Raw genomic sequence first — 14,426 nt, 5'->3', positions numbered from 1 at the left:
ATGAGTGAGAAATCACCAGTCTTTTTATGAAGGCCATGGAAAAAGTACATTAAACACATTCAGATGTAACCATAACAGAAGAAAGTATGTGGATTGGAATTCGTGGTTGGAGCAGATGAAATGATCTCAGGGAAACCGTTGTTAGGTTTGTGTAATTGCTGGGGGTAACTTCTGTTGCTAACAAGGTTTAAGATAAAGCCTGAGCAGACTGAAATGAGAAGCTGGAAAACCTGAGTGTTTTATTACTCTTTATAGCATATACCACAGGTTGGATTAGTCCGGAGTATAGACCGGGAAGCATGAGCAGTTTCCTTTTTAATCTTTATTATATTTCTATATTTTTTACATTTATTTTTGTCTTTCTATAAACACTTTTTTTATATTTATATAAATGCTTTTTATATTTATATTTGTCTCTTATCTTTTTAACGTTATCTAGTTCTCCTACTCTATTATAAAAAATAGGAATTTTTTCTATGAAAATAGTGTTTGGAGATAAATTTACTTCTTTCCAGGTAATTTATTCACCCCCACCCCCCCATAACATAAAGCTAGGTAATGTTTTAAAATTTTGGATTTTTGACAGTTGCTTTAATTTTTTTATTCATTAGTGTTTTAGAGATATAAATATATGTATGTATTTGTGCTACAGAAAAGCCTATATAAGCCTATATCTATAAAGGGTATATAGAAAAGTATATATCATATTTACTATTTATAAGAAATATGGGCTTTTGTGGCACAGATAAACATTTAACAGCTTTAGTAATTATATGATAATTTCTAAAAATATTATTTCTATCCAAATGAGAAGTTAATTTTAGGTTGAACTTATTTACCTGATTGACATGAATCATGTCATGCTAGGAAGGGAGAAATATCTATTGTGTTTTTTAAATAATATGCTTAAATCATGCTGGAAATGCAATGTTGTATTGTTAAAATTACTTTTGCTTTCTGAATTGACCAAAGTTAGGTCACACCAATAGATGAAGTTCATAAAAAGAAAAAAAAATAATTAGCATAGGCTTCTTTTTCTCTATCAGCAAAAGAGATATACATTCAACTCTAACATGTTAATTTAGGAATATATGCATGTATACACGAGCAATATGAATTTAAAATTGGAACATTATTGTTTTTATTTGCATTTCCCTAATCATAAGTAATGATGAGCACTTCTTTTATGCCTGTTCGCATCTCTATGTCTTCTTTGGGAAAATGCCTGTTCATCTCTTGCTGTATTTGTGGATGGGGTCATTTTTATTGTTGTTGAGTTTTGTGAGTACTTTAAGAATCTTAGATAATCTTTATCTAATCTTAGATAACCTTTATCCTATGTAGTGGTGTAAAATTTTCTCCCATTCAGTAGGGTTTTTTTTTAAAAAAAATTATATCTTAAGTTTCTTTTGCTGTATAAAAGCTTTAATTTGTTGAGATAACATCTTATGCTAGTGAGAATGGCACATATACAAAAATCTAGAAACAACCAGTGCTGGTGGGATTGTGGTGAGAAAGGAACCCTCATTCACACTGTTGGTGGGAATCATCTGGTTCAGCTTCAATGAAAAGCAATACAGAGATCTAGCCAAAAATTAGGAATAGAACAACCATTTGATCCAATGATACCACTTCTTGGCATCCAAACCAAAAATCATTAATTCAAAAGGATATATGCATACTATGTTCATCATTGAAAGTAGTACAATAGTCAAGATAAAGAGAGAACCCAAATGTCCACCTACAGATTAATGGATCAAGAACTTGTGGTATATATGCACAATGAAATACTATGCAGCTCTAAAAAAGAATAAAATCATGCAACTTTCAGCAACATGGATGAAACTGGAGGATATTTTATTGACTGAAGTCAGTTAGAAGGAGAGGGATAGATAAAAAATGATCTGTCTTATAAATTGTACTTAAATAAATTCAGCAAGGTAGCAACAAAGGTCCAAAGACAACATAATCTGAGACCTAACTTACACAATTGAATTGAAAAGGGTTTGAGAGGGCAGGATCTTAGATTTCTTGGGAGAGGACAGGGGCACACTGCTGTTGGATGTGCTGTTGGAATTATCTGCATGAGAATTATCAATAGCATTATAAACGACAGAATGTCAATTAAAATATATTATTTAAAAAAATCATGAAAAATTGGAACAGTTTCATGAATAAGTTTTTGTGGCCATAAACACTAACAATAGTGGTTGATTATTTCATTGCTCTACATTCCAAAATGACTGTATTAATGAAAGAAAGTAGTGGATCTCTAAAACAAATGGAACCTCATCTCTTAAAGTGGTTTGAGCTTCATGTAGCATGAGAAGTGGTGGAGGTGGAAGTTTTAAATAAACAAACTTCTGACTTGTCTCTATTCCAGCTCCTCTTCTTGTTTTAGGATCATGGCAACTTTTTCTGATGTGAAAAGCACATTCCCTACCTTTTTCCCCCCAAGACTACATTTCTATATTAACTTGCTTCACTTTTACTGAAATGAAACAAATAGAAAGAAGGTATCTATGCTTAATTGTAGCATGTTAAGTTGATGATAATATAATTAAGAAGATGAATTTTTCTGAGTGTACTAGACATAGTGTCAGCTTACATCAGTACTCATTCAAGGACTCTCATCTCCTTAGTTCTCCCACTGTCACCTCTCTTTCTCATGGAAAGGGCTGGGCACTAAATAAAGAAACAGCAGAAGGGTGCTGAATGCCCTGTGTACAGACGGCTCTTGGCAATACACTGTGGGAAAAAGAAACTCCTCCAAAGAGTAGTCGTTTGTCTCTCTTCTCTCTACTCATCTTTATTTGCTGAAACAATTTGTCTAACTGGAAGTTCTTTTGCAGGCAAGATTCTGTAAAACAAATCATACTTGTCATAGACAGTTGGATTTGACAGAAAGGATGCCTCCAAAAAGAAATGCATTCCATCATGAACTTGCAAAGTATTTATGAATACACATTGGCACTTGGAAACTATTAACACCCCCTACTAAAGCAATGACATGAATTCAAATAGAAAAAAAAATATTCCTTCTTGATTGAATTACATTTTCCAGTGTTTTACTTGGTGAATTTTGCTTTTGGAAAAACTTACTCTTCCCCAAGGTATTTTTCCAGTGTTAAACATAGAACTAGTCTTATTGCTCAATCTTGCCCAATAATTTAATTATTACTAGTTGGCATTTTCAAAAAGAGTTGCACTCCCATCTTGAATATGTTCTAAAGAAAGAGGAGCAAAACAAAGGAAATGTTGGCCCCCCCACATGTAGCACACAAAAGTGAGTTAATGCTTTAGATTGGTATAGTTCTCTTGTAAAATAATGATGCCCATCAGTGAAGAGAGTTTCATTTACTTTAAGTGCAAAAAGTGAACCCGTTATTATATAATATATATAATATACAACTTCCATTATATCTGTCACTGTCCAACATTATGCTCCTCTAAGTTTCAGTTTTAAGAAATGGAATGATCATGCTCACACCTTAAATTCTTTCTAGGCTTCATTCTCGATGTCTGTAAAATGAAAATAATGATAAGAGGTTTGTATTTTTCTGTATTGGTGAATATCAGCACCATTAGAAGAAAGTACTTGAGAAGAAACATTTTAATGTGTAATTTGTAGGGTGTTACATATCAATGTATTATTTTTACAAAAGCCCATTGTACTTCATGTTATGTTTCTTTTTATTTTTTCACTTCTACAAGCATATTCCCAGTATTAAATGCAGAAATAGTTTTTCTTTTGTTGGAGATGAAGCCCAGAATCTCATACATGTAAGGCAAGTTCTCTTCCACTGAGCTATATACCCAGCTCTAAATAAATACCTTTTAAAGTAAGAAAGTCTCTGCTGTTTGAATATGAAAAGTTCCAAAGACTTCTTTTAATGTCAGTTGTTATCTGTTACTGAGCATTAAAAATATCGAAAGGGTTACTATGACAAATGAGTATGATATTGCATGTGAATTTCTAAATGACTTATAAATGTGAATTTAGTCAACTTCTAAGTGCTATATAAATGTCACTGAACTATTATAAGCATATCAATAAAAATATAAGCAATAAAATTTAAATGGAAAGTATATGCAATATTATTGATTAGTTTGACTAACTTCCTAAGTTATGTTTGCTTCTCTCTAACAGGATAAGTTTTCTTATTGGCTAAGCTTGTGTCATAATTTTTCTTTCACTTAGATGCAGAATTCAGCCAGTAGTCAGATAGTCTTTCTTCACACTTTACATTTGGAACTGTTAATGATAAAGTTTAGGACACAGTTTCCTCACATGAAAAAGCCAGTTAGGAAACATGGACCAACAAATGTTCTTTGACATTTTACTCTCATCTTTATCAAATTTAACGCAGGAACTAATCATGTAGGATTTTAGGTGATGCATATTTTTTCGTTTTGTATCCTAGGAATAAAATGCATCAAGGTCAAAAGCTGAAGTGATAAAACAGAGGATAGGACATTTGCGTTGCACACAGCCAACTTGGGTTCAATTTCCTGCACTCCTTATAGTTCCCTGAGCCTGCCAGGGGTGATTCTGAAGTGCAGAGCCAGGAGCAAATCCTGAGCACTGCTGGGTGGGGCTCCAAAACAAAACAAAATAAAATAACTCCCCCTAAAAAAACCCCAAAAAAACAAAAAGAAAAAAAAAGAAAGAGAAAGAACGAGAGAGAAAGAAAGAGAGAGAGAGAGAAAGAAAGAAAGAAAGAAGGAAAGAAAGAAAGAAAGAAAGAAAGAAAGAAAGAAAGAAAGAAAGAAAGAAAGAAAGAAAGAAAGAAAGAAAGAAAGAAAGAAAGAAAGAGAAAGTCAAAATGACTTTTGAAATGTTTTAGAACAGCGTTCTTTAACTTTTTGTCACTTGAGGACTGTCACCAGTCCTACATGCTGGTCCATGTACCAGCAATTATAACAAAGGAGGTAGATCAGTGGTTGTACCCTTTCTCAAATTGAGGACCTTTTGTCGAACATCACTGATTTGTCAAGTTTAGTCAACAGTCCTGAATTCTGTTTGTAATTGGTTCTACTTGGAAGATCATCATGCTTTCTGGAGTTTTGACAACAGCTGTGTCCTACATGTAATCTGTTTGAGTTCAGTTTGTAGGAGTTTATTTTCCAACTGTAATATTGATTATATTAATGTGATTGTAGCTCTCACAAATAGCACTCCTCTATCTTTTTTAAAAGAAATATAATAATTGGAAGCACATTATATAAAAATGGGGTGAATCCTTTCTTACCTTTATTGTACACATACCCATTCAGCAATTTCCGAGGGGTGTTCTAGTAATGAAAGAATTGTCTTTGTAGTATGAAAAATCTTAAACTATTCTCTTGGATTTCTAGTGTCCTTGGTTATTGGATAAAAGTACTCTTCATATAAAACTGAAATAGAAGAATGTTTTAGAACAACTTTCTTCACCTCCTAGTTTTATTGAGATATAGTTGACATATAACATTATGTAGGTTTAAAGTATACAATGTGTTGTTTTATATGCTTATATATTGTAAAATATTGCCATTATAGAATTAGGGTCCACCTGCATCATACCACATGATCACCAATTCTTATTTTGTGGTGAGAACATTTATAATCTACCCTCAGCGCTTTCAAGAATGTTACCTATAACTATCATATTACAGGTTAGATTTCTCAAATATATATAACTGCAGCTTTGTACTTGTTGACCAGTGTGTAATCTTTGGGGCAGCTTGGGAGAGCCCTGACGGCTCTCCCTCTCACTCCCCGTGTTTGGTGGGCTTGGGCTGCTCACCCAGCCAGGACAGCCCATGCCACGGCAGATGGAGGAGGAAATGAGGGCCAAGCCAGTTGATTGATCAGTTGCCATTTATTCCCTTCTCCCCACATGCCTGCTCCAGTCTCTCTGAGCCCCCCATTCTCGTCTCACACTGCCGCTCATCCTGTCTCCTTCTGTCTCTCCAGCTCATCTGTTCACGCTTCTTCTCACAGCCTGGTCTCTCTCTCTCTCCCCGTGCCTGATTCTGTGTTCTTACTCATTCTTCTCCCTCTGTCCTCCTTGCTAGTCTCTGCGTGCTCCATCTTGCTGCCCTCCTCTCTCTCTCTCATCTCTCCAACTTTCTCATCTCTCCAACTGCCTTGTCTCTCTCCAACTCCCTCACACTGGGGGCAGACACTACACCGAGTCCTGTAGCACAATCAACATAAGAAAACCCTTCCTGACTGCCCACACGGCTCTAGGGCAGAAACACCACGTAGGTGTGTTCCTCCTCTTCTCCTTAGTCCAATAACTTAAGTAGCATCTTAATTAACATCTTAATTCTATTTCCTAATATTAGTTATTTTTGTATGGACACAGTAAGAGATACATTGAGGCTTGTAGGGCGGCTCTCCTGGGAACATCTTGCCACAGACTCAGACTACGGTGCTCAGGCCAGATTAATCTTTCCTAACTCTAGCAGGGTCCGAATTTAGTTATTACTTTTTGGATCATGACAAAATTTGTCCATGACCATGCTCTTAACTTATAGTTAGGCACTATGGCATTTTGGCCAGGCCCATTTTGATGCCAGGGTAGCACATAGCTTACCACTTGCCCTGGGTCCATCCAGTCCCTCGTTGGGACCCTGCTTTTGGGGTGCTATGAAGTAAGGGCAACTGAGACTTAAGTTGAGAGAGCAGATGTCCAGGAGGAAAATATCATTGAGTCAATTAACTCCCAAGTTACAAAAGCATAGCACTGTCTTCCTGTGTCCATACAAAAAGAACATTGCTCTGAATTAACTATACAAACGACTAAAGGAAAAGAGAAAAACAATATTTACAAGTTAACAGAGCACAAAGAAAGAAATTATAAATAAACACAGAGGAATGGGAGCACTGTGATGGGAGTAACCCAATAAATCTAAGCTCCCTGGGGCAAGGTAGAAAGGACAAACCAATGTCATCCTACAGACCAGTATCTACCCATTCTACAATATCTAACCACTATATCTACTCTTTACTTTTAGAAGTTCATTGTTAGCTTCCACATATAAATGAGATCATTTTTGCTGTTCTTTGACATTTTTTTCCACTTAGCATAATAGCCTCAAGAGCTAAAGGTATTATTGCAAATAACAAAACTTTCTTTTCATAGGTAAATAGTATTCATTTGCATGTCTACTACATTATCTTTACTGATGGGGGGAATCATTTAAGTTGTTTCTATTTTTCGACTATTGTGAATCATGCAGCAGTAAATATGGAGGTGGAGATATATCTTTAAGATAAAATTTTCATTTCTTTCATAAAGCTAGAATTGGGATTGCTGAATCACATGACAGTTCTACTCAGGAAACTCACACTGTTTCCTATAGTGATTGTAGCAGTTTACTCAAATGAATATTCTTGACAGGCACATTCCTTTGCTTTGAAGTGGAATTTTTATGGACGGTTTTCATTATCTTGTCATTGCCAAGCTTCAGGTCTTTGTGCTTTGGCAAAATGGAATATACAGAGGATTTCTTCCCTCTTCTGTTTTGGGCCCCGTCCCCATTGGTACTTAGAGGGGTCTCCTGGTACCTGCTCAGGGGCCACGTGATTTCAGGGCTTGAACCCTGGCTCTCCACATGCAAAGCATACACTCCAGTCCTCTGAGCCTGCCAAAGTTCGACCTAACCTAGGTGAAGGACCTCTAGAACAGGTTTTCTATTTCTGTCTCAGAAAAACAGAAAGTTGTTTTGGTGATGATGAGCCCATTTCTGCAAACCTTTCCCCTTTCTTCTATCATTTGGTTCATTTTTCCTTTTCATACCTTTCTTTCCTTTTTTTTTCTCTTGTAAGTGTATATTGATCTTAGAACGAGTAGGCAAAAGTGAATAAAAATTATAATTTCTACGCAGAATAAATTAGGACTGTGATTTTATTTTCATTTTTTCTAATCCCATGTGTTAACAACTTAAAATTTTTATTTTATTTATTTATTTATTTATTTATATATTACTATTTTTGGCATATCGAATACGCCACAGGTAGCTTGCCAGGCTCTGCCATGTGGGTGGGATACTCTCAGTAGCTTGCTGGGCTCTCCAAGAGGGACAGAGGAATCAAACCCGAATTGGCCATGTGCAAGGCAAATGCCCTACCCGCTGTGCTATCATTCTGTATGCCAAAAACAGTAACAACAAGTTTCACAATGGAGATGTTACTGGTGCCTGCTCAAGCAAATCGATGAACAATGGGATGACAGTGCTACTATTTTTTTTTTTGGTCACATCAATCTATGCTCAGGGTTCACTCCTGGTTCTGCACTGAGAAGTCACTCGTGCTCAGGAGGGCCATATGGGAAGCAGGGTTTGAACCCAGGTCAGCTGCATGCTAGGCAAATGCCTTCATCATAGCACTATCACTCTAACTCCCTATCATGGATTTTTTTTGTTTGTGTGTCTTCCTCTTAGCCTATTTTTTTCTGTGTCAGGCATTTTAATGCCTTGTTTTATCATTTTATAAAAGGTTAGGAGAGAAATGCACAACTGCAAAATGAGATAAAATGACTAATCAAAACTTATCTACTCTCTTAATTTCTTTAATTATTTTACAAGCTTTATAGGGAGGGTTTTATTATTTTTAGAAAAATACTATAGAGTACATAAATTTTTGGAGAACTTTTTTGCATGGATTTAAGCAAATAATGAAAATAATGAAATCAGTATAAATTTGGTTCATATCCTCTTTATTTTTTGAAAGCTAAAATAGTCCCCTGCATTAGTATTTAGAGATGAGCAAAAAATTTGTATCACAAGTAACAATACATATTCCTACTTAGTAACCAAAATTATTTTTCAGATTTCTTCTATTAAAAATATTATATAAATTTTAAAATTTTCTTTTAATAACATCATAAACTGATTTTAGTCTTTAATCTGGATAAATTAGAGTCAAACATTTTCATTGGGTGTTACGCTTCTACCAAATTGCTTTCCTTCCATGTAAGCCAAATTTACTGTTAAATGATCTAAGCAATAAAGACAACAAATAAAAATCTGTTTAAGCTTCATATGCTGACCTGAGAAAAAAGAAGGACTAACTCACTTCATATCCTCATATATCTGACTGAACTAGGAGTGCTTAAAAAGAATTTTCCCATAACGCTATTTGTGTTTTATTTTCCTGGATATTTCCCAAAATAATTGTAAATATAACACCGAAAAAGAGCAATATCTCTTCAATCTAATGTACAAAAAATGAGTGTACCAAACAAAAATAGTTGATACTTATAATCTTTACCCTGAGGTATTGAAAAATGACATGTCTCAGTCACTGGATTTTTAAGATTATATTTAGCAAATATCTTAAATATATCTTATTATTTTCATGGTCTTTGAAATAAGGTAACCATATATGGTTATAACTCCCTGGAATAATACAATGAATTAAAAAATGGAATCTGGAACTAGACTTCCTGAGTTCAAATCCCGGTTCACCCTGTTTGATTTACTGTAGACATGTTATTTAATCTTCCTAAACTTCAATTTTTATTGGAAAAATGGGATAATGGTAGGAAATATCAAATGGATTGTTTATCACCTTGAATATATTCATACATACAAAACACTCAGAAATGATGCCTGATTTATGCTAAGTGCTTTATAAATATTTGTCTTCCTGTTATTATCTGGGCAATTGATTCACTTGTGTCACTTGTAGTCCCTTTGATCTTCGATTTACTCGAGCGGGCGCCAGTAACATCTCCATTTGTCCCTGTTGCAAGCTAGTGTAGCCCAATGATACCTGCTTGCTCCAGGAACGGAAAGAGCCTCAAATTGTTCATTCAGAGATTTGATGAAGAAATCTGACCATCTAGTTGGAGGGTCTTCTGATGTCCCATGGAATCCAGTCTGTAACAGCTCTAGTCCAATGGTTCTCTCTGAATTGCATTACATGACCGGCCCATCTGATTTTTGATGCCTTGGCAAACAAGACAGCATCCCTGATTTTTGACCGTCGATGGAGGTCAGAACTTTGGATTCCTCCTCTCACTTGAGTGAGACATTACATTCCCAGCATAGCTCTTTCGATTCCTCTTTGGGATACCCTAATAGCATTCTCATCCTGCTTGCCTAGGGCCCAGGTCTCTAAGGCATATGTTAGTGCAGGAAGAACGGTGGAATTGAAAAGATGTGCCTGGAGTCAAAGGTTCTTCATTCTTTTAACCACCTCTTCGATGCTTTTGAATGCATTCCACGCTGCTCTCTTCCTCCTGCGCAGTTCTGACACAAAGTCGTTCCTCATGTTGATTTCTCATGAAATTGATTACTTCACAAAATATGTATTTTAGATATCTGAACTTTATTCAATAAGTGCAAAACTTCTAGAAGCCAATTTTTTATGGATCTTTCTAAGTGAACCTTATGGACTTTTTTTTATATATTTTTTATATTTCTTTTGTTTAAAAAAAACAAGCTTTCTTTTCATCATTCAGAGTCATCATTAGGAATCAGAACCACCATATGACTATTGAAAGAGGAACTCTGCTATTATAACTGATACTGACTCAGGTGATAGATGATTAAGATGCGAACAAGTGGTGTGAGCAAGTGTTCCTACATGTGTCTCAGGCTGCTCAGTTCTTCAAGCCTTCTGGCTATGTCCTAAAGGCTTGATTGGCCTTCAGTACAGGACTTGGTATTCATACTACTGTTATTCAAATCTGATTTTCAATTTTGTAGTTTGTAACAAGGAAACAGCCCACTTTTTAAAAAAATTGAGCATAAAACGAGACAGAAGACACTCAGGTGTTACTACTCTCTCTTGGAAGTAGATAAGTTTCTGGGTGAGGGTTGCATTTTCGAGCAGAGATTGGCAAACTCCTGACCGTGGGCAACATCTGTTTTAATAAATTGAATTTTACTGGAACAAGGTCATATTCATTTGTTTACATATTATCTAACTGCCTTTTTATAGCATATGGATAGAATTCAGTAAAACCACAAAGTACACAATATCTAAATTATCAGCTGTCTGATTTTTGTCTATTTACTGTGCTAGGAATCAAACCCAGTGTTTCACAGTATGAAGACATGGGGTTATATTCATCTTTACCATCTGACATTTTGTCTGAAAAGTTTTTCAACTTCCCTTTTAGAGCTTGAAAGTTGAAGAGTCTGTAATAAATGAGATGGCACTGTGTTTAGTGTTCTCACTTAGCCTGCATACTCAATTATCTGCAGCACTGTGTCTTCTAAATATATTCTAGATAAATAAGAATTTTATTGCAGGAGTTGATGTCGGATTAAGAATAAAATAGCCCACAATGGCACATTTAGAACACTAAGAGGAGGTGGAGATATGATTGTCAAGCAAAGCTGTGTGGGAATCCTCACTTTGCAAGTTGTTGTTCTCCTGTTATTAGTATCCAAATGATATAGAATTATGCAGCTTTCTTTTGTGTCCCGTAGAGTGTTCTAAAAATGTTAAAATTATTGACTATTACATAATAATATGATGTAAAGACGACCTTTATCTCTGTTCTTACATATATCTCTTCTTTATCTGTTTCTACATTTTTCTCTTTATGAAAATATTTTAGTGAGTTTTTCAACATTGTGATGTTCACAAGCAGAGTGTACAGAAAAGGGCTTCAACTTCCAGCACATGAAATTGGGTTTTTTATTTCATCCCTTGACAGAAGAAAAAAGTCACAATGTCACCTCCTAACTCAGCTTCCTTGCTTGTAAATGGATAAAAGAATCCAGGTTTGGCTTTACCATATGCTACAAGACTGTATGTTTATGATCTCCAACCCCCTCCTCAGTGTTAAATATTTGATTCCAAGTCTGATGGTACTGGGAGGTGGAACTTTTGGGAAATAATTTTATTAGGAGGATAGAGACCTAATGAAGAGTTAAGTGACCTTGTGAAGGTATCAGAGCTCCACTGACCTTTCTGCTTTACACAGAAAGCAAATGTCAGACAAAAAGTAGGTGGCTAGTGAGATAGTACACAGATTCAAGTACATGCTTTGATCACAGTTTGATGCCAAATACTGCATAACTTTTTGAACTGTATTAGGTGCAGTTCTGGTGGCCCCTAAGTACTATGGAGTGAAGTCTTGAGAGCCTCTGAGCACTGCTGAGGTGGTCCAGGTCTCCAGCACCATTCTCAAGCTCCCACATTGAATTGCTGGTGCCACCTAGACATCTACTTCATAAGCAGGGCCCTCCTTCCTCACACAAAGTAAGAAAAACCTGTAACTTGGAATAGTGCCCTCACTGACAGATTAGCACCCTGAACTTGGATTCAGGCCTGTAGGACTCTGAGAAATAACATTTTTGTTTGTTCGGTAGCACAGCGAGTAGGGCATTTGCCTTGTATGTGGCCGACCCAGGTTTGATTCCTCCGTCCCTCTCAGAGACCCCGGCAAGCTACCGAGAGTATCCCGCCCAAAGGGCAGAGCCTGCAAGCTACCTGTGGTGTATTCGATATGCCAAAACCAGTAAAAAGTCTCACAATGAAGATGTTACTGGTGCCTGCTTGAGGAAATCGATGAACAATGAGATGACCATGCTACATGCTACCGTGGTCTTTTATAATATACACAGGAAGTAGTTTGTTAGAACAGCCCAAATGAACTAAGAGGAGGAGAGGAGCAAAAGGTTTAGCAGGGGACTCTTCAAGTACCTAGGTACCTAGTACTACTCCTATCTTTTTTTCTGTATGTGATTTTGGTGCCACACCTGCAGTACTCAGGTCTTACTCCTGGTTCTGTGCTCAAGGATCCCTCCCGGCAGTGTCCAGTGAACCATTTGCCGTGCTGGGGATCAAACTGGGGATGCAGCTACATGCAAGGCAAGTGCCTCATCTCATTACTATCTCTTTAGTCCCTACTACTTTTATCTTAATGTTATTGATTTGCGTCAGCTTCTTCTTATACAAGTATTTACATGTTTATGGAGCACAATATAAAATGGATCCTGCATAAAAAAATTTGTTGCCTGTGCTCCGTATGAGATCATGAACATAATAGAGGTAGCATGAGAAAGCCTCATCAATCAGCATATACATATGCCCCGGGTGTTATCTTCATTATTCGTGTTTCTAATATGAACAGTTATGCTTTACTGCACAGCTCCTGGGGAATATGCAAAGGATAATGAAAGGAAGTTAACACTGTAAGGACAAAATGGTAGCTCCTATGTCAGTACAAAAGTTTGAATAGAAGCAAATTGTTATTGGAGTATTGAAATACAAATATGCAGTTCTTTGAGTGAACTTGGTATATGTGGACAGGAATGCTATTAATTTTTTTTAAATCAAAGAAGAAATAATTTCTTTTATTGAAAATTGATTTCCAGTGCTGCAGAAATTATGTTTCATTTGGTGATGTTAAGGTAGTATTACTGAAGAATGAAGAACATATATATAGTACTTAGTTTTGTTCATATTTGAGCCCACAAAGAAAATCAACAGTCTACCGAATGTAAGGCATTTATACTTATAAAGTATTAACTTTTGGAACTAAAATTACATTCAATGTATTTCTCATAATTATGTATTTTTCAAGTGACTTTAAAAACTTGACTCAGAAAATTAGGGTCTTTTAACTTAGGTAATTTTAACCTTTTAATTCTTTGGACTTACAGAGAGCAGATTTTATAATGTGATTTTGACTTTGAATTTAGCATGACCCCTCATCTCCACTTTTAAGTTCTTGGTTTTTTGTAGGGAAGTCCTCTGTGTTTTATCAGCTATTGCTGTGTAGCAAACTACTCCTAAACAAAGTATCTTAAAGTGCAACCATTTACCACGGTAATTTTCATTTACCAGCTAGATTAGGGTTTCACATACTCACTTATTTAAGCCAGCTTGATAATTTTTAAAATTTATTTTTGATAGTTGCCTCTTTGAGGGCGAGAGGAGTGGGGAGTGACACTGTTTAGGACACACCTGGTGGAACTCAAGAACTATTCCTGATTTTGTTCTCAGAAATGACTCCTGGTGGTACTCAGAGGAATGGTCCCCTGAGTACAATGCCAGAGATTTCAAATTGTAGCCTACTAATGCAAAGAACTTAACTTCTTAACTATCTTGTTAACCCTGGACTATGATTATTTTTAACTAGCATTTATTTTAACTAGCATCTTAACTCATACGGTAGTGGTTAACTGGTAGTCTAAGATGTTCATGTTACAGAAAAATCAACACCCCTCTAGGTAACTCTCATTCCTGCTCTCTACTCTCCAACAATCTCATCCAGGCTTTCGTGATGGTGGCTAGGGTTAAAAGGTAAATGGGTGTAAAAGTGCAAGAGAATAGCTGATAACAGTGATGCTTTTCAAAGATGAAGTCATGTAATTTGCTGCTGCACAGATGTATCTGGAGAGCATCTTGTTGAATGAAGTGAGTCTGAGGGAGAGAAACTAACTCAGAATGATCTATCTCATACATAAGACAG

This window comes from Sorex araneus, chromosome 1, assembly GCF_027595985.1.
Source record: "Sorex araneus isolate mSorAra2 chromosome 1, mSorAra2.pri, whole genome shotgun sequence".
Taxonomy (NCBI): Eukaryota; Metazoa; Chordata; class Mammalia; order Eulipotyphla; family Soricidae; genus Sorex; species Sorex araneus.
Note: the sequence above shows the minus strand (reverse complement) of the source record.